Source organism: Ammospiza caudacuta, chromosome 8, assembly GCF_027887145.1.
Source record: "Ammospiza caudacuta isolate bAmmCau1 chromosome 8, bAmmCau1.pri, whole genome shotgun sequence".
Classification (NCBI taxonomy): domain Eukaryota; kingdom Metazoa; phylum Chordata; class Aves; order Passeriformes; family Passerellidae; genus Ammospiza; species Ammospiza caudacuta.
Window position 1 is genome coordinate 39582019 of NC_080600.1, and position 27243 is coordinate 39609261.

At 40.1% G+C, this 27243-nt stretch overlaps 1 long non-coding RNA gene across 1 annotated transcript; it reads right to left on the bottom strand.

Moving 5' to 3' along the window:
- Window positions 1-8047: 8047 nt before the first annotated feature.
- Window positions 8048-10573, bottom strand: LOC131560947 (uncharacterized). Its single transcript, XR_009275028.1, has 4 exons — window positions 10518-10573; window positions 9345-9422; window positions 9170-9248; window positions 8048-8363 (listed from the first exon to the last, which is right to left on the bottom strand). It is a non-coding gene; the product is annotated as an uncharacterized LOC131560947 (long non-coding RNA).
- Between the last annotated feature and the right edge of the window lie 16670 nt (window positions 10574-27243).

Below are 27243 nucleotides of genomic sequence, written 5' to 3' on the forward strand. Positions count from 1 at the left end.
AGGATATAAAGCTGTTGTGTACAATACATTCTCAACATTCCTCACCCATAAAGCACAGACAGTATGACCAAAACTATCCTAATGACCAGGTTTATACTTTATTTTCATGTGTTTACTTAGACCCATGATCAAAAGCATTTTTTCACTGAAATGCCAAGACCAGGACCTGGCACCTGCCAACTTGCATTTAAAGATAAAAAGGAAGCCAAAGCAGCCAAAAAGGAAGTGCAATGGTACCCCTTGAAAAATCTCTGTCCTCCACTTAATTGCAATGACCCCAAGGTAACGAGCATTTCCTAGAACATACAAAGTATTCTTTTCTGATGAGGACAGAATATATTTGTTTCCCAAATGAGGCAGAACCCTACAGATGTTGGCATTAAGTGTACTGATGGGAATCATGATCATCTGTCAGGAAAATGTATAAATCTTTGGGGCTCTATAGCAAGCTGACAGCATTCCTGTGAAATATTAACTAGGCACAATGCAGACATTGACATTTAACTCTGTTTCCACTGGATTTTTCTTCCAACTCGTCATTGCTCTCTCCAGTTTCCTCAGGCTCTGTATTTTAGAGAAATGGCCATATGTTTAGATTTGTATTTGATTACATAAATGCAAAACTGCAGCAGCTTGAGCCCTGCAAAGGAGCTGCGAAGCTGCAGAAACATTCTGCGATGTGGTGTGAAAGCCACGTTAACAGCTTCCAAATCTCAGCAATGAAATGGATATTTACACTGCCAGTTATGGCAGAAGCAGGAGACCAGGCAGCCCTTAACATAAACCAGGCTACATTTACAAAAGTACCAGAGGAAATGGCAAATTTCAATCTGTCTGGGTTTTTGGGTTCTGTGGAAAAGACGGGTTGGCCTTTGTGTAGATCCATCATCATTTACAAAACAGCACTATGGTAAGACAGAAACTTTATGAATGTTTTACGAACTTGTAGGTGCTAGAAAACAGCTTCTTCCTCAAAAGGGAAAAACTGGAGTTTGACTCTTTCTCCTCAAGAATTCCTTCAAGAGACTAAGGACTCTCCTTCAGGAAAAGGATTCACTGGAAGGGGTATGGCTTTCCAGATAAAGACAAGAATAATCACTTCATAAAGGTCTGGGTTTTTTTTTTCTGATTAATTTACTTAATTGAAAAAATTTCCAACCAGAACTTCTGAAACAGCCAAAAGAGACTCAAGGGACAGGAGACCAGGATGGGCAGGGGGAATTTAACCACAACTCCTTTTATCTGTCCTGATGTCTCATTTGGGCACAGGGTGCCCAAAGCAGCTTACAGCTGAAACCAAAGTAAGTATTTAACTTGATATGGTTGTAAAATATCTTTATCCATTATGGTATGAAGTGCCTGGTTGTATTCCAATGCTACAGAAAGCCAAACTCCAAAATCTGACATAGGATAAAAGTTCTGTCTCATTCATTCTTCTAATCAGAATATTAAAGTAAGTGAAACTCATCCAATTGAGCTAATTATCATTTCAACAGAAGCAGAGCTAAGTTTTAAAAAGGGAAGTCTATTTAAAAAAAAAATACAATCAACAAAATCTTGTACTCCCTAGAAAAACATAATTGTTCTGACTTGATATAGATGTACATTATTTCTTGGATGCAAAAAGCAAAGCTTGATTACAGCAGCAGAGAAAGCTACCGTGATTATCCTAATTAAAAATTTGCCAAGTTATTTATAGTATAATACAAGGAAATGACATTCATTATCCTATAAACTATTCAACAAACCATTAAGCACTGTAATAAAATCAATTGGCAAAAAAGAGGTGCAATTACATATATACTCATGTAAACTCCTTAGCAAACTAGAACCAAACTGTCCTTTAGACTCAGCACTCCTGCAAGCAGTGCAAAGAGATTTGGAAATACAAAAGGAGATCTTGATTAGTGTATGAACAGTTGTTTAACCTCTCATTCAGTAGCCGGCTGCAATTACACAACAGGTTTGCAGAGCACAGAGTTCAGAGGAAGAAAAAGAAATTTCATAAAGCAGGTACAGCTCAAGAGCCATAAACACAAGTCGAAAACTATTTTGCCACCTTTTAAAATATGTTGATTTACTCTTAATTAACTGATGAAGCAGCATTCTGAAGTCTTTCTTTCATTACACACACAATTAACTCATAAGCAATCAGGGAAATTAGAGGGAAATTACAAACAGGGTTGTCATAAAGGGCTGATCATCCCCACCTGCAGTACACACCTGCTGGAATTTAACTTGCATCAAGAAACAACTGGTTTGTAAAACACCACTTTATTCATTTTAATTTTTTAAATATATTTTAAGCACAGCAGTGTCCACAGCCTGGACTGTTTAAGCTATAGAAAATAATTGGCCTGTAACCCAACCTTTCTGATTTGTGGTAACAATAAGAATGCAACGAGCATTTCCCAAAGGTAGAAGTGAGCATGCCATAATTTGCCAACACCTCTCCAGAGCCAATCCCATTTAGGCCAATTCAGAAAGGCATTACACTACATTTCTATCAGCTCTGCTGCCCCTATCAATTTCTCAAGCTAGAAAATAGAAGTTCATCACCCTTATCTCTGTCAGCATGTCCTACATCAGCCCCAGCACCCAGCAGCACTCACAGAGAGCTGCTACCAGCCAGGCTCTGCTTTTGCGTCAGCTGAGCTGCAGAGGAATCCCTCATCCATTCATTTGGTATAAAGTGCAATAAAACAAATTTTTAATTTATTTTTAAGCTCAAAGGTTGGTTAAGCACCTGCAATAACACAACGAAGCTCTGTGGCTCTGCCAACATACATATATATATTTATTTTTTCTTCTTTTTTGAGAAGCAATTAATACCTTTGAGGGAGTGTGTTAGTGGAAGAGGAACTGTGTGCTTTGATCTCATTAGTGAGAATGAATCACGACTGGAATTCACCAGGGTGAATAAAACCAGGAGACTGAGCTCACATCCATCTCTCCTGCCGAAGAAAAACATCAAACTAACTAGAACTTCCTTACAATAGCATAGATTATTCTGTAGAGTCATCCTTCCACTTCTTAAAAGGACTAATAAAATAGGAGCTTTGCTATATTTTTTTAAAGCAGCTTCTCTTTTCTTGCTTTGATCTAAGAGATGTTTGACAATTCTCACATATAGGAAATGTTTGTACCACTTCACACACATTCTTAATCCTCTGAATAGGAATACCCCCAACCCCTGCACATATTTACTAAAGACTTTGAAATGAGCATTACCTGCAGTGTAACTTCCATTTACAAGAGCCATTAGCTACACAAATAAATCCAATACCCTGCACTGAAGGTATCATTTACCCACAAAGGCCAGCTCTGCCCACACCATGCACTGAACAAACCACTGGGATTTGCAGGCAGAAAGAGTCTCAGCACAGGGCTAAGCACAAAGATCACTGGAAATGTGGCCCTGGAGCTCATGGAAACAGCTGTTTTCTCCCTGGTAATGCACAAACTAAGTTTCACATCACTCCCTCTCTCCTGAGAAATGCAAGCAATGAAAAATCCAGTTTGTCCCTCTGCAGCAGGACTCTGGTTGAGAGCAGGAACATCTGTTAGAGCTGAGAAACCTCTGCCAGCTGACAACCTGCACTGAGAAACACTCCAAGGACCAAACAGCAAATTTCGATGTTTCCTTTCTCTATCATTAATACTTCGTCCCTTACAATAAGGCTTTTGCTTGGGTTATAGTTTTGGTTTTTAATACTCAACATCAGAGTCAACATGAGGAATTTTGGAGGGGAAAAAGTGCCAAAATCTAAGAGCAGCACATCTTCTCACTTATTTGTGATGCCTTTCAGGTTCATACCATAAGCAGTGATGCATATTCATGCTAGCAAAACAATAATTAGAGGGGGGAACCATTCAGCATAAGAAATTGAGGCATCAGATATAGACATAGGGCTACAAGTAAACCCAGGAGAGAGCATCAAAACCCCTGATATCCCCTCAGAAATGTACCTGCAGTCATGTCCCTCCTTCCTCCATGCCCTGGCAAACGACTCAGGCAGAGAGATTCAGTTAAAAATGTTTTCCTGACACAAAATTTAAGGATTTCCCAGGAGGAATTACTGACCAAATTCCTATATTTATGTACACACACACTTTTATGCTGCAGCTGGGGGCTGGTGACATAGAACAGCTCACTTGGAATAACAGCCCTCATCTAGTCCATGTGCACCCCAACACAGCTGGCTTTAAATCCCCACAGTGCACAGGTCTCAAGGGAGCAGGATTTGGCCCTGCAGAGCCATCAGTGAGGTTTGTATTTCTTGCTGTGCATTTTCCTGCGTGTATCTCAGCTTCATGCCTTCTCCTGCACTGACAGCACTATTAATCTCCTGGAGAAATACAAGGCAATTAAAATATTACCTTCTTCCTTCAGCCTTCTGGGACTCCTGAACAGTGCCATTTCACAAAGGAGAGGAGAAAAGTTCAACCCTGCTTGTTTCTCTTCTCAGCAGCTTCAAACTCACATGTTTAATACCCACAGTGAATATAAGCAAGCTTAACAGCCCTACTGGACTACACTTTACAGGGCAGATACAAAGCAATGTGGGAAAAGAGCAAGGACACAAATGAAACTCAAACAAGCAACTAAATCTGTTTATGGTCTCTCCTTCCTGAATTTACTCAGCCTGGGACTTGCAGATGCACCCAAGCAGTGCCCTGGCTGGAGGGGAGCCAGGGTTTGCAGCACCCAAAGGTGCCATCAGCACAAAGCTGAGAGAAGAGGATGAATTTGGGAGATAAAACAATGAGAAGCCATGCTGCCTTAACTTTTAAACTTTTAATAGTTTTTTGATTTTTTTTTTAATAATACAGGAATAATTAAGGAGTCATAAGCAAGGAAACAAGCCCCCCATCTATGGAACCCCAAACCATTTTTTATTAAAGTAAAATGCTGGAGTAGCAGCAAGTATTTTCATTCTAAGAAATGTTGATTCTGCTTATTTATTATCACTGAGAGAAAAGATGAAGGGGAGGATGAAGAGGAGGCATGTGGTACATGATGAATTTATTATGAGGTCACACTCGAGTGAAAAAAATCTCACTTTCCTCCAAATTCACCTTTCACAGTCCTGTAGACCCCTGCTCTTTTTGGCCCACACAAACTTCATGTCTGGTTTCTGGACAACTGATGACCTGTTTGCAATTGCAGCTAATTGTTATAAGCCACCAAAGGGATCTTCTAATATTTTCTGAAAATAGACTCTGGACTTTCATGAGCTCTAAAAGGAGGATTAAGCACTCACACACAGAGAATGCTGCAAGCACACACTCCTCTTTTTTTCAAACCCAAGTCTGCCACTTCTTTTTACTTACTTTGTGCTGGACAGGTGCAAAGCCAGGCAAGAATGTGTTTTTCTCCCTTGAAGTAGCCCCTCTGGTAAGGTTATGCCTTTTTATATGCATTCTCTGTTAGCTGAATTGTATTCCCTTTTTGCTTTTTGGCTTTTTAGCTATTTCAGTTTTTATTTAAATAGAAGATAAAGACTAACAGCTTTTTTTTCCCTCAAAAGAAGGCAGTTCTTGTCAGACATCCTTATGAAGTGACCACTTTTTTCTGAAATCTTGGTTTGGTAATGGGAACAGCTAGAGGCTGATGTTCTTCAAAAATGTACACCTCAAATTACCTGCTGCTGTCTCTAAGCCTTCTAAAGAGATAAAGAAAATGAAGACAGGGAAATATTTGATCTTTCATGCTATCTCCTGGTAGAAATTCCTTCCTATCTTTTAAACACATTTAAGGCAAGTCCTGGAAGTAAAAGCATATAAGCAGTTGAAAGTAATTGTATGATACTGCAGAAGATCTGGCTTTGAAAAAAATTGGAGTTCTTCTAGGTATGAACAGTACATGTGCTGCATTTTGCCTGGTTTTAGTGTTCTGTAAAACTTGCATAGTCAAAGTCACAGGAAAAGTTTATTTTCTTGCATTGTTGATACACAGAGGGTTTAAGGCTGAACCAGTCAATGGCATTTTGACACTGACTTCAAAAGGGTTGGGATCTTCCCCTTAGCAAAATTACATTCAGAAGAGCCACAGAGTTGTTACTTTTCTATAACTTTCATTGGATTAGCATAAAATAAGCAGAAAGCTTTGCTCAAAATGACATTAACCTTTGCAAGCTTTCAGTGCAAGACCAGCAGTGTCCTGTTTCCAAAGAAAACAAAAATATATCTGGCTACTCAGACGGTTTGTTACAAGCTTTATGAAACCAAGGATGTGAGCAGGGCACACAGACTCACATTCAGTCACGCACAGCAGGTTCTGAGTCCCACTGCCAGCCCTGCTCAGTCATTCCTGCTCCATCAGGGATGGCCCAGGAAAGCTCCAGGAGACTGAAACCTGTGGGAACCCAGAACTTCCCTCTGGCTGTCCAGGACCCCTGCCAGGGGGCTCAGAAGCCCTGGCACAGAGCCCAAAACACCTGTGGGTTTGATTATGACCCGTGGAGCAAATCACCAACCTTATATGAAGATCAGCAAGCCACAACAGTTTAGGTAGAATAATAGGGAAGTTTTCACAGGGTAGAAAAGTAGATTTTGGGGTTTTTGGAATGAGGGTTCAGGAGGCGAGATGGAGGGAACTGGGCGTGTCCAGCCTTTCTCCTTCTTGGCCTCTACCCTCTGCTGTGATGGTGGCACTTACAGATTGGTTGAGAGTAGAAGCTCACTGCCTAACACAGGTGATAGGTATTGGAAAGTAATTGTATACATTGTATATGTAGTTTTTAGTACAAAGACACAACACTGCCCTGGGGGCAGGCAGAGTGCCTCTGTCTGACCTGCTGGATGGACCTCGGCAGGGCAGGAGAAAGAAATTTATAGATAAGATACAATAAACAATCCTGAGATCGAGAAATTAAGAGCCCTGACTCTTTCTTCTCCAGGGGTCCCAGGATGAGGGAAGAGACAAAGGATCTGACTCCATGTTTCAGAAGGCTTGATTTATTATTTTACAATATATCTTACATTAAAACTATACTAAAAGAATAGAAGAAAAGGATCGCATCAGAAGGCTGGCTAAGTATAGAAAGGAATGGTGATAACAAAGCTTCTGTCTCAGACAGAGAGTCCCAGCCAGCTGACTGTGATTGGCCATTAATTAGAACCAACCACATGAGACCAATCCCAGATGCACCTGTTGCATCCCACAGCAGCAGATAATCATTGTTTACATTTTGTTCCTGAGGCTTTTCAGCTTCTCAGGAGAATAAATCCTAAGGAAAGGATTTTTCATTAAAAGATGTCTGCAACAGGCAGGCTTTTGCCTATGGACTCTCCCCCTCTGAAACCTTACCCCAATCAGCAGTGAACACCTCTTTGTCCAGATGAGAGAACTTTTGCACCAAAGATCCCATCAAACAGGTGAGGATGGGCTCCAATCTCTGTTTCTAGCAGGGCTCAGCCAGTTTTGCACTGAACAATTATTGAGCAACAATAAAAACAACTCAACAGTCACCTTGAAAAACCTAACTTCTTTTCCAATTACACCTCTTCATCATTTCTGCAGGAGGATGCTCAAACCTCCCTGAAAAAAGTTAATGGAAAAGTTTAATAAGCCTGTGAAATCTATCTTGAGAAATCATCCAGAATTAATTGCCAACAAAAATCATCTTCTGTTCAAGATGGAAGGGAACAAACCACCTGGGCACGGTGTTATGGACTGCTTGCAATAAAAGATACTTGATTAATCCTTTCAGAAATTAAAATGAGTGAAACACTAGCTGATGGTAAATAGCTGAAGTAAGACTCAACAAATATAGCACACATGGCTTGGGGTTTTTTGGTGGGATTTTGATTGCTCTGTTTTCAAATCTTTCAATCATATCATGTCCTTCTGAAGAAGGTTTAGGTTTTCTAAGATTAGGTTTTCTTTAGAAGGACATGATTTATGATATTAGTGGGTCATGAGACACCATCAAGCCCATGGTTCTATGGAGTTACTCGGTGTCCTACCCTGCCTTTTTCATACCTATCTTCTAGAAAAGCAAAATAAATAAATAAATAGTTTTAGCAGTTTAGCCATGTGACAACTGTTGGTAAAAAAATGCAGTAACTATAACAACTACACTACAGAATGATGTTATCAGCTTGTTTGGAATTGCCATTGGATACAGGCCAGATATCAAGATTTTAATTAGCTGCTAATTAGAGACACAGCCTTATCTTGGAGGTTCCCAGTAATCTCTAGATCTCTCATTGGTGGTTATCACATCCTTTACAATTGTTTAGAGCAAGTTGGAGGGATCCTTTGTCACATGTAATGTGTCACAGGTAATGTTCCACCTTGTTTTTTTTGAGCACACCAGTGGCATTACTGCCAACAGGTAAGTAAGGTCAGAAATGGCCTAAGGGAAAAAAAAAAAAAAAGGTCAGAAATGACCTAGGGGAAAAAAAATCAATTTACTTAAAATTAAAAACTATGGAAAAGGCTGTTGCTTTCTTTATTTAAAAACAAATAATATCTGTGATTCCATTTTCTGCAAAGGGGGTTGTGAAAAGTTGATAAGCTTCCATTTTTCAAATAAATAAAGATACCACTATATTTGAGGGATGTTTCTTTGCAACAGTGCACAAAACAGGAACGTCTTACAGATTTCAGATATTTATGTGAAGGAATGCACCCGTCACTATTTATATAAAAATTTAAACAGAAGCAATCAGTCAAGCTTCTTTAAAAGGAAGGAAGTACTTGATACAAAAGTCACCCTCTCCCTTGGGCAGACACATTTTCCATTAGCCCTGGCCTACAAAACTCAGCACTGAATGGCACAGGTAGGAATAGAGAAGAACAATTTAGATTGTTCTGGGACTTGAGGGAACACTACAACACCCTGAGACTTAACCCTGGCATTTTAAATTGCACAGCAGCTCTGGGGCTGCCACTCAGCCTCCAGCTCCAGATAGTGCCTCTCAATTCAGATTAAGAAGGGATCCACTGTGTGATGCTGATTACATGGACACGTTTTGCTGACATTGTCAGGAACATTCATTTTAATACAATGGAGGAAGTGGCTGAAGCAAGTTTAATTTTGACCTTGAAATAAGATATTATGCAACAGAGAGAATGCTGAGTCTATGATATACAAAGAAGTATGGGAAAAATTAAGCAGGTAAATCAAAATGTTCAGCTATGGAAGTCAACATGATTTACCTTATCTAACCAAATTTGGGGTCAGGCCTTATCCATGATCCAGATTGACTAAATTATGCCATTTCAGCAGCCTCTTTGCCTGTTCTCCAAATTACAGAGAAATATGAATGAGATTTTTGCTGAACTTTGCACAGAACCAAAGAACATCCCAAACTGGAAAAGCTGTAGTTATTACCCAGGTGTGTGGATACAGCTCACTGTGCCTGAAGAAAAGAAACACTCCATCTTTTCTTTCCAAAGTGGCTGCATCAAGCTTCAGGAAACACAAAAGATTAAACCCAGACACACAAATCACTTTCAAATAACCAGTCAAACCCATTTGTCCATCCATTTATATCCAAGAACCTCAATGATTCTCCCCTGCTTTCACCAGGGACAGTCTGGCTTGGCAAAAGCTCATGGCAGAATAACAGATGCAGGTTGCTCTAAGAGTTATGTACCTTGGATATGGTTTATTCCAGCTGATAGAAAGACAGCACTGCTTATAGCAAGGAGCTTTATCAATACACAAATAAGCATCTGAGGTGGTTTATGCCATGAAAACCCACTGCGCTTTCACAACCAACTAAAAGGAAACTATGAAGCATTTCAGAGTTTGCAAAATCTCTCAGCTCTGCCAGGGCCAACACCAGCTCCCATCCAGGTTCCCCCATAGCACCAGGGAATGTTTTTCTTTTTCCTTTTGCCCTCCTGTGTCCCTCAACCATTGCAGCACTGCTGTGCTCCCATTTCTGTAGAGCAATTAGCAGTCCCAGTTCAACCATGGCTAATAATACAATATTTGGCTGTTTCTCTGTTCTGTATTTAAACTTGCTTGAACAGGTCTTCCATAAAAATAAACCAGCTCTTTTCACCTCCTAAATATTCTCTTCCACAGACTCCAAGCAAGCAAACAGCAAATTTCTCTTACCAACCAACCTGAACAACATTTTAATGGTTCTGAACATGGAAAACAATTTTTGCTCTTCCCCCAAGTACAATCCAAGACCCATTAGCTAGGATAATTTATAATGTGGGCAGAATCAGTGCATTAAATTCTGAGCAGAACAGCTCTCACACCTGAGATCCCTGGAGCTCCCAAGGGCAGGAAAGCTGGAGACCAACCCTAGGGACAACATCCCCTAAATCACCTTTCATATCATCATACAACTGGTTATTCTTTCAGTGTAATCACTGCCTCAAGGTTTCTGTAATGTCCTTTCCCATCTCCCTTCCCATTTCTTTACCTCACCCCTCAGAAAGCGTAAAAGCCAACACCATTTCCAGACTCAAAGCCCCCCTTAATTAAGATCACTTTTCCCCTTCACCCCCAAACTGTGTATTTTACCCAAATATAACTATCACTCACCCAGTTCATTCTGCACTACTTCATACTCCTGATTATTCCTTCTTCCCAGATTAAATCCCAAAAGCTGTTTCTCTTAGAGCACTAAAAAAGCTGCTGCTTTTCTTTGTCCACCCTTGGCTCCTAAATCTTTACTGGGTTCAGGTGTTTTCCATCAAGTCCAATGAGGAGCGAACGATTCATCACAGCTGATCTGAATTAATATCTTTAAACACACCTGACCTTTAATGATCTTAAAAAACAAAAAAATCTGAAATCATGCTGTATGCTGTGTATCTTTATGTATGGTTTTGGGAAAAAAATGTAATAATAGAACATAAATAAAATTAAAAATGTGTAACTATAGCTTGTTCTGTTGCAATGGTGTGTTTCTGAATATGGGGATCTTAAGGGAAATCTCTATTTTTTGTAGTGTTTTGCTCAGAATATGCAGTGTCCCCTCTCTCCAGCAGCACAGCCGGGCCTTGGGGATTTCAGGCAGGTGGAGAGGCAAATAAACCAGTTCTTAGCATGATCCCAGTATGTTTTAAAATGGTGTGGGGTCCCATCACCTGCATGCTTTGGAAAGCTGGGGAATGCTTACATCCCCTCAGGATCTGGTAACTCTTTCAAAAATAGCAAGGGGTTTCTGCAGAATGATGTCTGGGTAACCTGTAGCCAAAAAAACCCAGCAGCTGCAGGGTGGTTGTTGGAGCTCAGTTCTAGAGCAAGTACTTAAAAACTTCATAAATCTCCCATTAGTGTCTGGGTCTCTCAGGGAGGATCCAGTGATGGAGTTTATAAAGTTATAATTGCTGCCATCAGACCATGCTTAGAGGGAAATGATAGATATGTGCAGGCTCACCTGCCAGGGGGGCTCTTAAAGAACAAAACAAACTGGACTGGAAATCATATTAATATATGGTGTTAAAATAAAACTGACTCTAATTTCACCCAGCTTTCCAGTAATATTACCTAATGCACTGCCCTTCTTGTGTTGTTTTTCTTACCCCCCCAAAAAAAAAACCCTTTTAAGTAACATGTCAAAGTCACACATCACCAGGATGGGTTTTGTGGGTCTGCACATTTGAAAAGCAGCAGGTTAATGGCTGGATTTCCACTCTTGTTTTTGACACCATTTTTTATAACTGCCTTATTGATATTTCCAACAAATTGTTTTTACACTACAGCCTGTGTATTCATGGAACCCAGGGATGGACAACTCAAATTAGCAGTTGGAAACACTGTTCTTCCTCTTCTCATATTTTTTCAGGGCTTTTTTTGCACATGTTAATTCTGTGCCATCTGCACTCATTCTGTGCACACATCCTGTCCAGTTTCTTTGAAATTTCTTTTCACTGATTAAAGATGGATACTAAGCATTTATCTGAATACTTTAAAAGTTTCATGTGTGTCAAAAAGTTAAAGTTTACAAATATTATAGCAGACTGTGTTACTGCCCTAGACAAACAGGAGTATTATTTTAAAAACAATTTTATTTAAATATATTGCAAAATAGTCCAGAGCAAATCAGAAAACATTAAAAATCTGAGGGTCAATATGATCTTCTGATTCAATAGAAAAGAAATATATCACAAACTGTTGCTTTCCAGGGATATTATTAATACAGTTTTGCTCTCTGAAAAGGACAATTGCCAGTGGCTTACCCAGAGGACAAATTCTTTTTTCCAATATTGTTTTTTTTTTCCCTTTTCTCCTGTCTTTTGTCACTGTATTGATGAACAACAATTAGGCTCATAATTTTTTTTCATATATTTTGCATTTTTTCTAGAATAGTAGCAAATATCATACACAAAGTAGAATATACTGATTAGATCTATGATTTGACATCATAATTTTGTATTCTATTTGCATATTAATGGTGCTGATGGGAAGAACAAATTGAAAGCAGTTATTAGAACATGTAAAGAGAATTTTCTTGCATAAGCCATTTTTATATCATATCGCCATTATAATAAAAAAAAAAATTGTGATGAATGTTCCCCCTGAAGCTGACAAGTTACAAGGGCTTGTACTAAGGGAATAATAACTCCAAGATTCATAAAAACGGTAATTACTTTATCAACCTTCTAGTCACATTGCAGACACACACACTGAATCACTCCCAAATAACACTGAAGAAAAAATTAGACTTTATGTTGATATCACACTTCTTACCTGAGGTTTCCTTCTAAAAACATACAGGCCCAATATATTGCTAATTACCCTGGAACCAAGAAAATCAGGTTTATGTCACGTATCTTTAAACACCCAGGTAAGGCTGGGCAGGACAGGGAGGAGCAGATATCAGGAGGAAGGAAGTATTCAGGTTCAAGGATGACACTGCCAAGGTGTAATTTACCATATATTTCCTCTAGGAACAGCAAGGCTTTGCTTGCCAGCTCCTGGTAAGACACCATCATCTTGGACAGCGTCCCAGGAAGGGCAGCAGAGATAAAAGTACACCATAAACCCAAGCAGCTTCAAGTTGTGTTTAATTAATTAATGAATTAATTAAAGAGATTATGTGGTCATGCCACTACCAAGGAATATCCACATCCTTCTTGGCTTCATCCATTACCACACCCCCTGTAAATGAGATCCAAAAATGGGCCCAAAAAATCCTAACCCAACACTTTATTTCTCCTGTGAAACTGCCCAAAATATCTACAGCTGTTCAGATTCAGCAATGATGCGGAATAGCTCCATGGATCCAAGCAGATATTCCTGTGTCCAGAGGCACAACTTCCCTAGCACAGCTGGATCCCCCAGGGCAGAGAGCTGAGAGAAGCACTGCTCTCTGCAATAAAGACAAAATCGTGATCCCAGAGCTCATTCCTGGGTGAGATGGGGATCCCTGTGCTCCATCCCAAGCTGCTTTTGTCTGTAAAAGTGGCAGGGTCCTGCTGACCCTTTGCCTCCCAATTTAATCCTCAGCCCTGGAGCAGCCCGGCCTCTCTAACTCCATTTCCAGCTCTTATCAGTCCTCGGGCAATGATAAGGACAGGGAGCACTTCCCTGGGGCTGTGGGTACCAAAGATGGGGGTTCCTGGGCTGTGCAGTATTCAGGTCCCTCCCAAAGACCCAACAGTTAATTCAGTGTCTGCATCGGTATCCCTGTGAGATAAATGATATCACTATCGGGGTTTGGAGGTAGAAGCATTTAATGTACTTCTCAGAGATGAGTGGATAAGCAGCACTTGTTCTGTGTTCCAGTAAAAGGGTGCAACTGGACAAATAAATGCTCATTACTTCTTGCTTAACTCATTAATCACTTTGTGCTCTTGGAGCAACGTGAAGGGATGATAACATCATTAGGCTGGAAATTAAAGGGAGAGTGTTCCCTCCATTTTTTTTATTTAGTTGTTGGGGGTTTTTTTCTTTTTTTTTTTTTTTTTTTTTTTTAATTTTAACTCAATTTGTCTCATCCATCAGAGTTTAAAGGCTGGAAGATTCAAGGTGGTTCTCCCTTTAAAAGGTGTCCATCAGTTCTCCATCAGGGAATCACTAGGTCGCCAAGCACAGATTCTGTTTTAGGAGGAGAGAGTGAGATTAAATGTACTTCAGTGCCTCATGTCCACGCAAATGCATGGGATTAGAAATGCGTAAAATTAAAAATGTAAATACTATTATGATTTTTTAAAGAATGCTTTCAGGCTGAGGCAGAACACCATCTTCAAAATAATGCTGCTGTTTTTCTCTTAGATACACACTGCTTGTTCTCTCTGTAAGAGCCTGAACGACTCATTTTTAAACTCTTAATCACATTATTTTAATTTCTAATGAGTTCTTATGAGTGGCTGGACATTTGAGCCCTTTAAGAAGAGTGCCTTGCAAATGGAAATCTCTTTACAGAGGGACTGCATCCTCCCTGTGAGCTCCAGGCTCAGCGTAGCCTGAAAGCAGGCAATAGCTCAGCCTTTGTTCCAGCTGGGTCCTTGACCTCCTTGTTTACAGTGCTAATGGGGACAGCAGTTAGTCAGAGGCAAGATGGCATTTCTGAGATGTGAATAATCCCACAAGAAAACAGGCTGGAACAGTGGCACATTCACAGCTCGGCCTAACCCAGCCCCTGGCTCCTTGTGATGTTCAGCCACCACCACAGATCCCAGCAGGAACAGAGACAGTGACCTATAGGAAATATAATCTCTGCCCCATTACCAACTCCCCGACACATTCTTCTCCTTCTGAAGCCCAAGATTGTCAATGCCATCCTTCTCAAAGGACCCTCTTTCATGTGGCTTTTATCAGCCTGACCTTGTTCTAGTGGGAATTTCCACTCTGCCTTTTGAGACATGCAAACGATGCAAATTTTCACTCCTCTCTTGCTGCACAAAGCTCCAAAGAGTTTTTAAACCCCAGTTTGGGACGTGGCCTGTCTCCCCCAGCCTGTGAGCCAGCACAGAGTGTGTGCTCCTGGTCACACTGCACAGGCTGCCTGTTCCCACCATGGAGTCACAGCTGGCCATCCCTGGAGCACCAGCTGTGCTGCCAGGAACATGCAGTGTAAGAAGATTTGATATATTAACTAGTTATTACATACAAACTCCATTGACAGAACTTGTTTTTGCACAAGAGTGAATGATCCTGTTTGACAATACTGTCTTTACAAGTGGTGAAATGTGGCATTCAAGACATCAAATATCCGTCTCGATGTTTTGCTTGGCAATCAAAGTCCCAGATACAATCCTTGAGAATTTATTACATCTCTTCAGCAATCCCCTGTAATGCTACTTGAGTGAGCATAAAATACTCTGTGTTGAACCACTGTGGCCTGGATTTCCTTAATTACATTGGAATAAGATGAAGATTTCCCCAAAGCAGAGCTGTGACTCAAAGGCACTCAGCTCTGCCCAGCTAATGGGGTCACACCCTGGGCAGACACCAGGCTCACAGGTATCAAGGCTCAGGAGCTGTGGCCTCAAGCCCAATGCACTCAGCAGAGTTGTAATTATAACACTTAAAGCTATTCCAAACACTGAACCCGCACATTAAGTAAAACCAGTAAGTATAAAACAATATATGGAGAGTATTGTTTGCACAAGCTCATGGTTTTAAGGTTCCCAATTCAAAACCTTCAGCTTTTATCACTTTGCTTCTGAGTTTTTTATTAAAAAGCTGTGTTTGTATCTTGGGGCCAGTAATATACAGGAAAAAAGAGAAGAGTGTCTTAGATGATGATCAAGGCTGTGTTAATCTACATTTTTTTATAACACATTTCTTGCTATTCTTTAATATGGCTTTGAGAAATGCAGGCTCTGAGGAGAACTTAAGAGACCCCTCCAGGATGCAAAGGGGCTCCAAGAGAGCTGGAGAGGGCTTTGGACAAGGGTCAGGAGGGACAGGGCAAAGAGGAATAGCTTCAAACTGACAGGGAGCAGGGGATTAGGTATTATAAAAATCCTTCCATGTGAGGATGGGAGGCCCTGGCACAGGGTGCCCAGAGAAGCTGTGGCTGCCTCTGGATCCCTGGAAGTGTCCAAGGCCAGGTTGGATGAGGCTTGGAACAACCTGGGACAGTTGAAAATGTCCCTGCCCATGGCAGGGATGGAATGAGATGAGCTTCAAGGTCCCTTCCAACACAAAGTATCCCATGGTTCTGGGATCCTTGGTGAGTGGAGGACTTTAACCACCAGTGTTGATGTGATACTGAAATAATAATTTTAGAATAAAGAGTCCCAACTATTGCATGAAAAAGGGATTGTTTATACTTTGCTTTTTGAACTTTGACCAACAAGAAACAATCTTATCTAGAAACCTCAGAAACCACTCTTTTGTATGTTGGTGGAATCACAGCCCCTTCTAACTCAATTCACATCCTTAATAGGTTCTGTCATCTGTTCTTCTGAGTCTCACTCCAATGTGCAGAGGAGCCTTATTTTAATTTATCTGTGCAGGAGATGCCAGAGTGCAACTTGTACAGTACATAGAGCAATCGATTCCCTACAACAGTGCTAAGATTACACAAATAAGAGCTATCATTTCCTGAATTTCACAGATGAAGAGAGGAACATCATTCTGTCTACTGCACCTTTTAACTTGTGAGCTGTATAGAAAAATCATAAATAATTTCCATAGGAAAAAAAGAGCCATTGCTTCACCCTCAATTTTCCTGTAACTTCAATGCATTCAATTTTCAAATTAGTTTGATATAAAGAAAGGGACATCAATGAAATGCTATTATCCATCTGACTTTCTAAGTAGAGCTGCAGTCATGAAAGATTACTGGAAATGATGTGGTTAAAGCACTGCAGTACATGTAGAAAATGTAGCAAGTAAGGTCAAACTTGCAAGCAAATTCAGAGATAAGAAAGAATTGCTTTGATGATTTTTAAAATATCATAGTCATACTATATTGGGTCATCCACACTAGCTTGAATCTTTTTAAAAGTCATAATAAATTGAAAAATCCAATTTCTTGGATGAAATATTTTTATTTTTAAGTCAAATTCAAGCTTGATTGAAATGTACTTGCAGGATTTGCAAAGTAAGCCAAGTCTGTAAAGCAATCAAGAAATTTTGATGTAGGTAGCTGGAATAGTGTCATCCGTGATCTCCAAGTTTCCAACACAAAGTTTCTCAGCAAGGAATGAGGGAGGGGAGCTCCAGGGTTCAGAGTGCCTGGTAGATATATTCTGTTCTGGTGGAACTAATGCATTTAGTTGCTAAAACTAAATAGGAAAGTTTTAAAGGTGTATTTGAAAATGCATTAACAAATCCCTTAGAAGCTGTTTCTGATCAGATGAAGTTGAAATAAAATATTATTAAAATTTTTCAAGTAATTTTTGGTGTTTCACCTACTTCTCCTACCAATTAATAATATTATGTTTGCTGCTATGGAAACTCCCATTTAAGCAGAGAACTATGTAATTTGGATGGGTCTGATCAAACAGAATTCTTGCACCTATTTTTCTGAGCCAGGTCCAGGAGTGGATCTGCATCCACGATCCCACAACCTGTTCCATGACACAGAGATAATATGTCACAGACATCTTTTATGAAAAATCCTTTCCTTAGGATTTTTATCCAGATAAACTGAAAAGCCTCAGGAACAAAATGTAAACAATGATTATCTGCTGTGGAATGCAACAGGTGCATCTGTGATTGGTCTCATGGGGTTGTTTCTAATTAATGGCCAATCACAGTCAGCTGGCTCGGACTCTCTGTCTGAAACAGAAGCTTTTGTTATCATTCTTTCTTTTTCTATTCTTAGCTAACCTTCTGATAAAATCCTTTCTTCTATTCTTTTAGTATAGTTTTAATATAATATATATCATAAAATAATAAATCAAGCCTTCCAAAACATGGAGTCAAATCCTCATATCTTCCCTCATCCTCAGACTCCTGTGAACACAGTCACAATAATACACACAAAATATTTTCTGCAGAATACACCTTGGGAGAGGCCTGTCAGTACAGTGCACTGTGCATAGAATTTCATACAACTATTTGTTTTAAATCCAGCTATCTGTAAACTAAATGGGCAATCCCACATTTTACCCTCTAGTGTCTACTGGCTGCTCCTTGAGGATTTCTGGATGGCAGCATATAACCAGCATAATCAGACTTTTTAACTTGAGAAATACAAGTATTTTGTTCTCTGCTACCTTCTGCTTGAAATGTGATTATCAGGCCAGGGACTCATTGTTATTTTATTGTCTGACAGCTTCAGAATAGAATTGAGATATTACATATCTGTTGCCCTGGAAGCCTTGGTGAGATTTTGTCTTGGAGAGCGTGTGAAGCTGCACTTCCCTTGGATCTCTGGCCACAAAGGGCTCTGACCTGGCTCTGCAGCAGCCTCTGTGCCCTGTGCCTCGAAAGGAGGCTGTGGCACAGCATCCTGCAGCCCAAGGATGTGTTAATCTACATTTTTCCTGCAGCCCAGCCTGCAGGGTGCCCCAGGCCAGGCCTGCAGGAGAAAAACACCTGGCAGGTTTTGGATCTCCCCACAGAACTGGGGCAGGATGTAAAACAGAGAGCTGGGCTAGGAAGGATTGCAGACAGCAGGCTATTTCTGGGTGATGTGAACTGGAAAGAGCTTTTGTTTCTCTGACAGTTGGTGGAGTCACAGCTCGCTGGCAGAGAAACCCCAGAGCAGGACAGGAGGTTCTGGACAGAGGCAAAGCTCACACAGAATTCCCGTTTTCCGCAAAGGGAATCATCCTCCAAGGAGACCCCAGCTCGCTCACTCTTGCAGGTTTTCCATGTGCTGTAACTCTTAAATAATATTGCTCTGTTTCCTGTATAGTTTAAGAAGGTGTAAAAAAATTGTTGGTTTCACTCACATGCTCTGCAATGGCACTCCAGGAGGCAAAACCACCCAACTTCAAATGTAATTCACAAATGCCAGTGTTGTTTCCCTTGGATGGGCTACCAAAGCATAAAGCAGTATTAAAAAAATCTTTCATGTCATCAAAGAAATCCTCATACCATTAGGCATTTGCTGGGATAAAAATATCTATATATTGCTGGAGGGGATTTTTTCTGCTCTTTCTGTAAAAAAAATTACTGCCAGAAGTTCAGAGAAATGAAAACTTAGTGGAGCTCATGGCAGGTATGACATACAGGATCAACACAGGCTCTTCATTGCTTTTTACTCTTAAAACTATTTTAAATTGTCTTGGGTCTAAACTGATTTTCCTCAAACCGTGTCTCCAGTTCTGCCATAGCTTTGAAAATGAGACAGTTGGCAAAGAGTGGGGAAATGCCTGCTGTGTCCAAGGCTTTCTGCAGGGCTGGGAGCCAACTGCACTGCTAGAAACCCACCTGGAAAAGGCTTCCTGAGGGATTGTGTTTGGCTGAGGGCAGGATCACTCCTGCACCGTGGGCATGGGGAAAAAACAGGTTATTAAACCTCCCTACACCTCCCTGTGCCTAATTACCCCTAAGAGGGAGAGCCCTTTGGGAAGAGGCTGGGATGTTTCTCACAGCCCCATCACTCCCCAGGGTACCCAGGGCAGGGAACCCACATGCCAAGGCCATCAATATGTGGGCTTAGCTTTAAATTGCTTGTCACTGACACAGGTAATGGTACAATTACTGGCATCCCTTGACATTTAACTCTGTTTCATACTGATGCACATTGCTGTGCAAAGATTTCCTTAAATTCTCTTTAAGGCAGAACATTACACTGTTCCCTTTAAATATCCTGACCCTAGACGCAACTCATGACAACATTATTATATTTTAAAATTTTTTTTAGATCTACCTGCAGTTTATTTTTTCTGCTATACAACCACTCCCAACCCCTGTCCTCTTTTGCTCTTGGACATTTGCACCAGGAACAATTGAGGTCTGTACTGGTCTGAATTTGAGAAGCTTCAAAGACAGATTTTCTTACTAAAAAAGGCTCATTTGAGTTGATGGCAGGGGATTGAAATTAAATGATCTATAAGGTCACTGCCAACCCAAACTATTCTATAACAGCTAAAGAGCTGCAGAATCAAGAAGTATGAGATTAATTAACGTGGAAAAAGTTGATAATGTGACTTTTTTGTTGCTGTTAAACAGCAAAACAAAGTTAATATTGAACAGCCTACTAAAAACATCAAAGTGAATAACTAAATATGAGATTTCAGGGGGCATTTATACTGCTGTTAAACATTGCACATAAGAAAGAAATGCCCATTGACAGAGGTGACTGATGTATGTAACCCTGAAAAAAATCTTAGCAACATAGAAAAGGTAAAGAATACTTAAAAAATAAATCAGATAATGGATCAATCTTTTAAATTTTGGCTTAAGGTGCAGAAACCTTACTCTCATATACACAAATGAAAGAGGGAAACTTTTTTTAAAATGGAAACTTTTAAAGATATGACCTCAATACAGTTGTATTATACTGGCAGTAAATAATTAAAATACCCTCTAAACATATTCCCCCTTCAGTATTATAGGAAAGGCTTAGGGAGAATTTCAGATTTATATGTTCTGTTTGTTTTTATTTCCAAGTAAGACCATGGAAATACATGGGAAATGGACCCCTGTTGGAGCCACAGGGCACCTGAACAAATCCTCTCAGTTTAGGGATGGCTTCTGACAAAAATAACTTACTTGTTGTGTCTTTTGATTATTGGAATCTTCCACCACAATCCCACCTAGCACTGAGATACCTTGTGAAGGACTAGAAAGCTCCTACACTAAACAAGAGGCAACACTTTTTTATATTGTTCATAAAGATTTGGTGAAATGAAAGCTCTAGTACCACCTGTAGTGAAAAACTCTAACCTGTGATGACATGATCTCTGTCTAGATAAAGAATAAGTGAGCTGTGGCTCATCAGGACAGTAAAAGACACTTCAGCTGTTGATTCCTCAAGCAAACTGTGTAAAAATGGTGGGGAGACATTTCAAGGAGAGGGATTCCATCTGAGAAAAGTGCTCTGGTATTTTGTGGAACCAAACGTGTCTGGCTTTGGGATGCAGGGCAGGTACTTTTGTTCTGGCAGCCTTTTAATTGAATCTCTTCTCTGGCAGAGAGGCCATTATTGTGTGAGGCAGTAATGTAGATTTATGGAAAATAATAAGGTGATCAGCTGCCCTGCAGAGTTATTATTTTGTTTCATTAAAAAAAAAAGAAGGCACTACACCTAAACTGATGGGTTGATGAATGCAGTGACATGCAGTGCCTGTTTCACAGCTCAGTGCAGCTCATGGAAAAACTCCCATTGCCTTCACTTAGGAATCAGCCACCAAGTGTATAAACAGGCACAACAGAAACTAAGAGAGAAAAAAACCCTAAAGTTAGGTAAGTGCCAGAGCAGGGACCGTTTTATAAATACAAGAATTTCTTTTGACTCCATTCTTGTACCTTTGTGTTCCCTGGGTTTCATATTTTGGCAGATTTATTTAAGGCAAGATTAATCACCAAAGCTGTGAATTTAAAATTAATATCCCAGAATATGAATAGAATATCATTAGAACATTATTTTAAAATATATAATCATGTTTATGCATAAATAATTATTATTTTTTTCACTCATCTACCTCCTCAAAATTATCTCATCCCAATAATAACTCTGTCAGATCAATGGAAGTACTTTCTTTGCCTTTGTTGGGCACAGGAAAGTGCCCTAAAAGATTCTTAACCAGAAATAAAACACCCTACATGATCCAGTGCATCCAAGTAAAGCTGCTTAGGTTTCAAATTTCAATCTACAAAACCACTCAACACTTGTATTTTGTCCTCTGAAAAAAAACAAAAAAAACCAAAACAACAAACCTGAGAAAACTCTTCAGTGCTGTCAATGCTAACAAGAAATTGCCTAGGGCAGAAATTACTTACATGCACATACCCCCTTTTTTATGTTAAAATTTCAGCTAGACACAGCACTTTGGGGTCTTCCCCTTTTTGGTTATCAGGCCAGAGACATTTTCAGGAAATCAAACGTTTTCAGTTTTTCAATTAATATTTCCAAATCTTCTTTTCAGGGATGCAAAAATTATGCTGAAGCAGCTGGAAGTACCAGAAGAATCCAGCTGGCTTCACAAGAAATGGAGCTGTGGTTTTCACCACATACAGTATCAACTAAAAAACATCCTTTGTTTAACCACAAGGAAAATATTGTGGTTGCAGGCAGGTCAAATTGAGAGGGATGCACTTTTCCACCAGGATACAGAAGACAAGATGCATCACAGTGTGTCACTATCATCACCCAGAAAACTCCCTCAGCTGAGCCCTTCTCTACCCAGAGCAAACATTTCCATCAAATGGAACATTTCCATCACTCCTTTCCAAATGCAGTAGTGTTTGGAGAGGTGATATCACATCCTTTCAACCAAGGAATCCAAATTCTGCACTGTCCTTAGAGACTTTTCATGGGTAAGGAAGTTTCTAACTGAGGAAAGAGAAACCTTAGTGGTTCTCCACCTGTTACTTCAGCTTGCTTGCAAAGGTTTTTCTCCTTTTCCCTTTAGAACACACACAGAGCACATTTACTGTGAGTTCCAATACTGGATTTGTTTAATATTTCTATGCTAAATTGGGGCAGATAAGACAAAGTCAAGAGAGTAAAGTAAACGAGGCAGAAGGGTAGTGGGAAGAGGAATGGTGCTCCTGACCCCATGGGCAGAGCTGGACCAATTTATCTCTTGACATTTTGTCCCTTGTCTCACCCAACAGGCCTGGGAAACACCAGGCCAGGGCACAGCTGCAGCACTGAGAGACAGGGACCAGAGCCATCATTTTCTGGTCACCCTTTCCCATCAATGTGTGGCTTCTCCATGGAAAAATCCACTTAGGAACATCTAAAATTGTTCCCTGCTCCTTTTTAAGGGATGGTGCATCTGAAATTTCTCTGATGCAGAAAGTCAGGGATGAGCGGCTCCCCAGATCACACTGTAACATGGAATGTTTTTCCCCTCTCCTTTGCCTGTGTAAAGGGCAGTAATTATTTGGGATTGACACATGGCACATGAACTTATTCCTGTAACTTTCACACAGTCAAGCACCAGCAAAACTTGGAGGTTGACACTTAAATGCTTTGCTTGGTGCAGCAAGTCCTACAATAAAGTTTCTGATATTCCTCGTGGCAGTGCTACTTGTGGGAGAGGAATAATTTCTCTGCCTTTTCACTTGGCTTTTGAGCCCAACCCTGCCATTGATCAGCTCACCAAACTCCAAGTGACTCCAATGTGAGTTCATACACAGCTTCCTGGAAAAATGGGATTTATTAACACCCTGCTGGAGCTCCCAGGCTGCTGCTGCTGCCTTATTGATCAGATCCTGTGAAATGGCACGTCTACACACGGACATTATGGCTAGAATCAACTAAGGGCCACCTGGCTGGCTGATATTTTTAATAAATTTCATGTTGCTTGTTATTTTCCTGGTGCTGCGTGTGGGGAAACAAAGGTGTTAACAACGTAGGAAGGAAATAGTCTCTAAAAGGGAATATCAAATGACCCTACAAATTTAAGTAGCATTTACAATAGGCAAGAAAAGATTTTATTTGTATCTTTATGAATTCCTACAATCGATATTGCTAGGTTTGGGGTTTTGTAGTGGGGTTTTTTGGGTTTTTTTTTTTTTATTTGTTTTGGTTTGGCTTTTTGTTTTTTTTTTTCTCTCCAAGTTTTAATCTTTCTAGCTAATCTAATCCTATTTTTTTTTCTTATAAAAAATCCTAGCTGACCCATGCCCAGGGTCTACCTAAGTCTTCTGGGATTAAAAACCACGTTTGCTTTCCCATTCAATATCCCCAGGCTCAAGACTTTTGGGTGGACTTTAATCAACTTCACATTGCCCTTTGCTTGATCTGAACAATCAGCTCAGAAAATTTCTCATTATGGCTTTTGTAAGAAGAAATAATAGCCTGTCTTCTTGCAAGCAAACACAATTTGAATGAGCAAAATTAATGGCTGCTTCTCTTATTTTTTTCCTCCTACTGAAGTGATAGGTTATATATGAGGTGTAATTACAATAATGTCAAAGTCTCTGCAGAAAGAGTTAATCTGCAAGGAAAAATTCCCACCAGGAGAAATAAAATAATCTTTGGTATGCAGATGAACTGTTTACTTGGTAGCTCTTGTGTTATCAAAATGAAACTAAGCTGAACTGCTGAAACAATAAAAGTAAATTGTTACTGGGGCTTTGCAAACCTCAATTAAATAAATATTATGCAGTAAACAACATAGTGGATTTTAGTTACGATAAAACAACTGAGAAAGGAGTTACCAACCTGTTGTGTTATCTCACAGTAACCTTCAAACACTTATTTCAGGAGACTTTTTCATTGCAAAGAGGTTTAGCTTACAAAAAAATAAATATGAACACCCACTCCCATTTTATTTTTATAAGAATCAAAAGTCATCTTATTATACATTTTCCCTCCGAAAAAAGTTTCTATAAAACTTTAAATTAGATAAATATGGGTATTGATGGTGGTTTTCTGGTCCCAGCTTTTCAATTACTTTTAAGAAAGCAAAGCATTTTGAAAATAATGTGATCAATTTGTTGCACTTACTCTAACAAAACGAAATCACCATCTAATTATCCAGTCAAACAAAAACGAGTGCTAACTGGGGGGTAACTAATTTTAAATGGCAGGTACCAGAATGGAAATCATGCCTCATTTTGCATTTTTTTTTCTGGTAGGTATAATGCAGTGCAATACAGTATTTTTATTATTCATTTGCTTTTTTTGGTAGTGCTGTGCACTCTGTAACAGAGATGAATTCCCTGCTGAGCTCCCAGATCCCGGGACGCCTTTGGCAGTGGTAAAGCAGATTTCTACAGAAACTGAAACACAATCCACACTTTGACTCCTCACCAGTCTGTCCCAGCCCTAAAACTGGGCTCCTACAGCAAACCATGAGCACAGCATGGAACATGTGTTAATATGGCTTAAAGGGGAATAAAATGTCCTGTTTCTTCTTCTAAAACAAACTTCACCCTGTCTCCAGCAGCCTGGAGAACATCATCTTCACAAACAAATATATTTATGTATGCAGACTGTTTGTGACAATTATTATCAATTAAGCTGTCTTCAAAATGTTAAAATTGCAGCCTTCTTATAAACATTGTTCCATTAATCAGCAGTGAAACAGCCCATTCTCAATGGAGACAAAAATATTGGTCTAAAAATGAAAAGATGAGCTTGTAAAGAAATAGCAATGACATTTGTAGGTGCTGACATTTCTGCACGACGTGGTGAGCCATTAATTTGCTAATTACACATGTAACACTATTTCAGTGCATTCTTTAAGCAACAGCCTAATTTGAACCTGAAGATTAAAAATCTCACCCTAAAGGCTTGGATTTCTCCCTTCTTTTTACACGAAGTGAATTAACAGGCTGCTTTTTTTGTGACTCTCCCAGGAGGGAAAGTGAGAAGCTCAAGGGTCAGACAGCAATGCCCTGGGGGAACAGTCACCCCTGCCCTGTGGTCTCCTCTGTACCTGCAGGATTTGTACATTTGATTAACCTCCCTGCTCTTGAGAGTTCCAGCAGTGTTCAGAAGCACAGCTGGGCTTTGCCACCTCTCTCTCCTTTCCCCCAGCTGTTGGCACAGCTGCATTCACACCTGGAGTGTGGCAACGGCTCAGGGGCTCTCAGAACTCATCCCTGGCAGGAGCTGGGCAAGGGATCACACCTGGAGGTGTCAATACCTTCTGCTGCTGCTTCTTTTAGGTGATGATTCCCTTAATCAGCTCTTAATTCCACTTTATTAAAGAGGCAATGCCTTACAAAATGTCAGTACCCCCGACCTTTGCTGCCAGGTAATTTTCTCCCACTCAACATCCCGATAGGGAATGTTCATGTAGAAAAATCTTTTTTCTTTTTTTTCCTCAAGAAAATGACAGAATGACCTGCAGACAGCAGGCCAAAGAATCAGTCAGATTTCCAGTGCCATCTCCAGCTGTTCCTCAGCCAAAACTCAGAGGCCATCTGTGCCCAGCTGAGCAAAGTCTCCACTGATAACAATCCTCCTGGCTCTCCTTTCACTCCCTACATCTTATTTGCTCCCCTTACCGTCCCAGTTTCCTTGCTAGCTATTTGCTCCTGCTTAGAGAAAGATAATTTCCTTAAACAGGGCTCTTGACCCTACTTTAGACAGCTCACCAGAGACTTTGGCCATTCACAAGACCTCAGCAGTTTTATTCTGTGTTACTCGAAGGACAACTGTTGGAGGTCAAAATGAAAATTTTCCACCACCCTCACGCACATATGGCCTTCACTTCCATATGACCAACAGCTTCCAGGTTCACAGAAGGAAGACTGACAGGTCTGTGATGTGGAACACACAGAAATCCAACCTAATTAATGTAAAAGAAAATCCATCTTTTAATGCTTCTGTTGGTTGATTTTTCTACCAGCAGAACACAAAGCTCAGATCTTAGTCAAATTCACAAGTGACATTGGGCCTGTTCCTTTCTCTCTTTGTCCCCACCTTCTCCATATCCAAACAAGGATAAAGTGTGTAAAAAATAACTGGAAAAGCATCAAGAGAAATCAGGGAACTTCAAGTTACCTGGCAGTATGGTACATGGCACTCTCTGGAAATCAGCTCTTCCTAAGTTCCTGTTATACCTCTGTCCTAATTTCCCTGATGACAAAAAGAATTAGAAGAAGAAAATCCATGCTTAGAGGATTTAGAGCCCTTCAATTATATATATATATATATATATTTAATTTTTGTCTCTCCTTTGAGGACACACAGGCTGAAATCAGTCACTCATTGACAAATGGAGGGTTTAAAGGCCTTATTTGACCACTCTCCTCAGCTACACTCCTTAATGGAAAGCTGATCCAAGTGTATATAAATGTGCATATATGTTTATGTATGAGTGCATTCCCTGCTTACAGAATGTCCACAAGCAGAACTTTCACAAGTTTTCAATACTCATCCCCAGCCTCATCACCTATATTTTCTCTGTGCAGTTACATGTTTGGGTTCCATTAGAGAAAGGGATGAGTCTGACCAAAACCTCCTCTATCCAAGCTATATTCAGCTGGTCTAGGACACCTCCACTGCTGTAAATTCTGCTCTAAGAGAATTCTTTCATAACGTACCAGAAAACTGGGATGTCACCAATCTCTGACCAGCTGGCTGATTTTTTTCCCCCCAGATTTCTCATTGTAGCCAAGCACAAGCTCAACCAAAACCTTCCTGTTGAGAGTCCCAGAATGCTGAGATTAACAGACTTTGCAAAAAAGGATGAACAAACCTTGTTTATGAAGACAAGAAAGTAGGTGGGTTTCATATCAAATGCATCTAAACAGCATGATAGGGAAAAAAAAGGTGTTT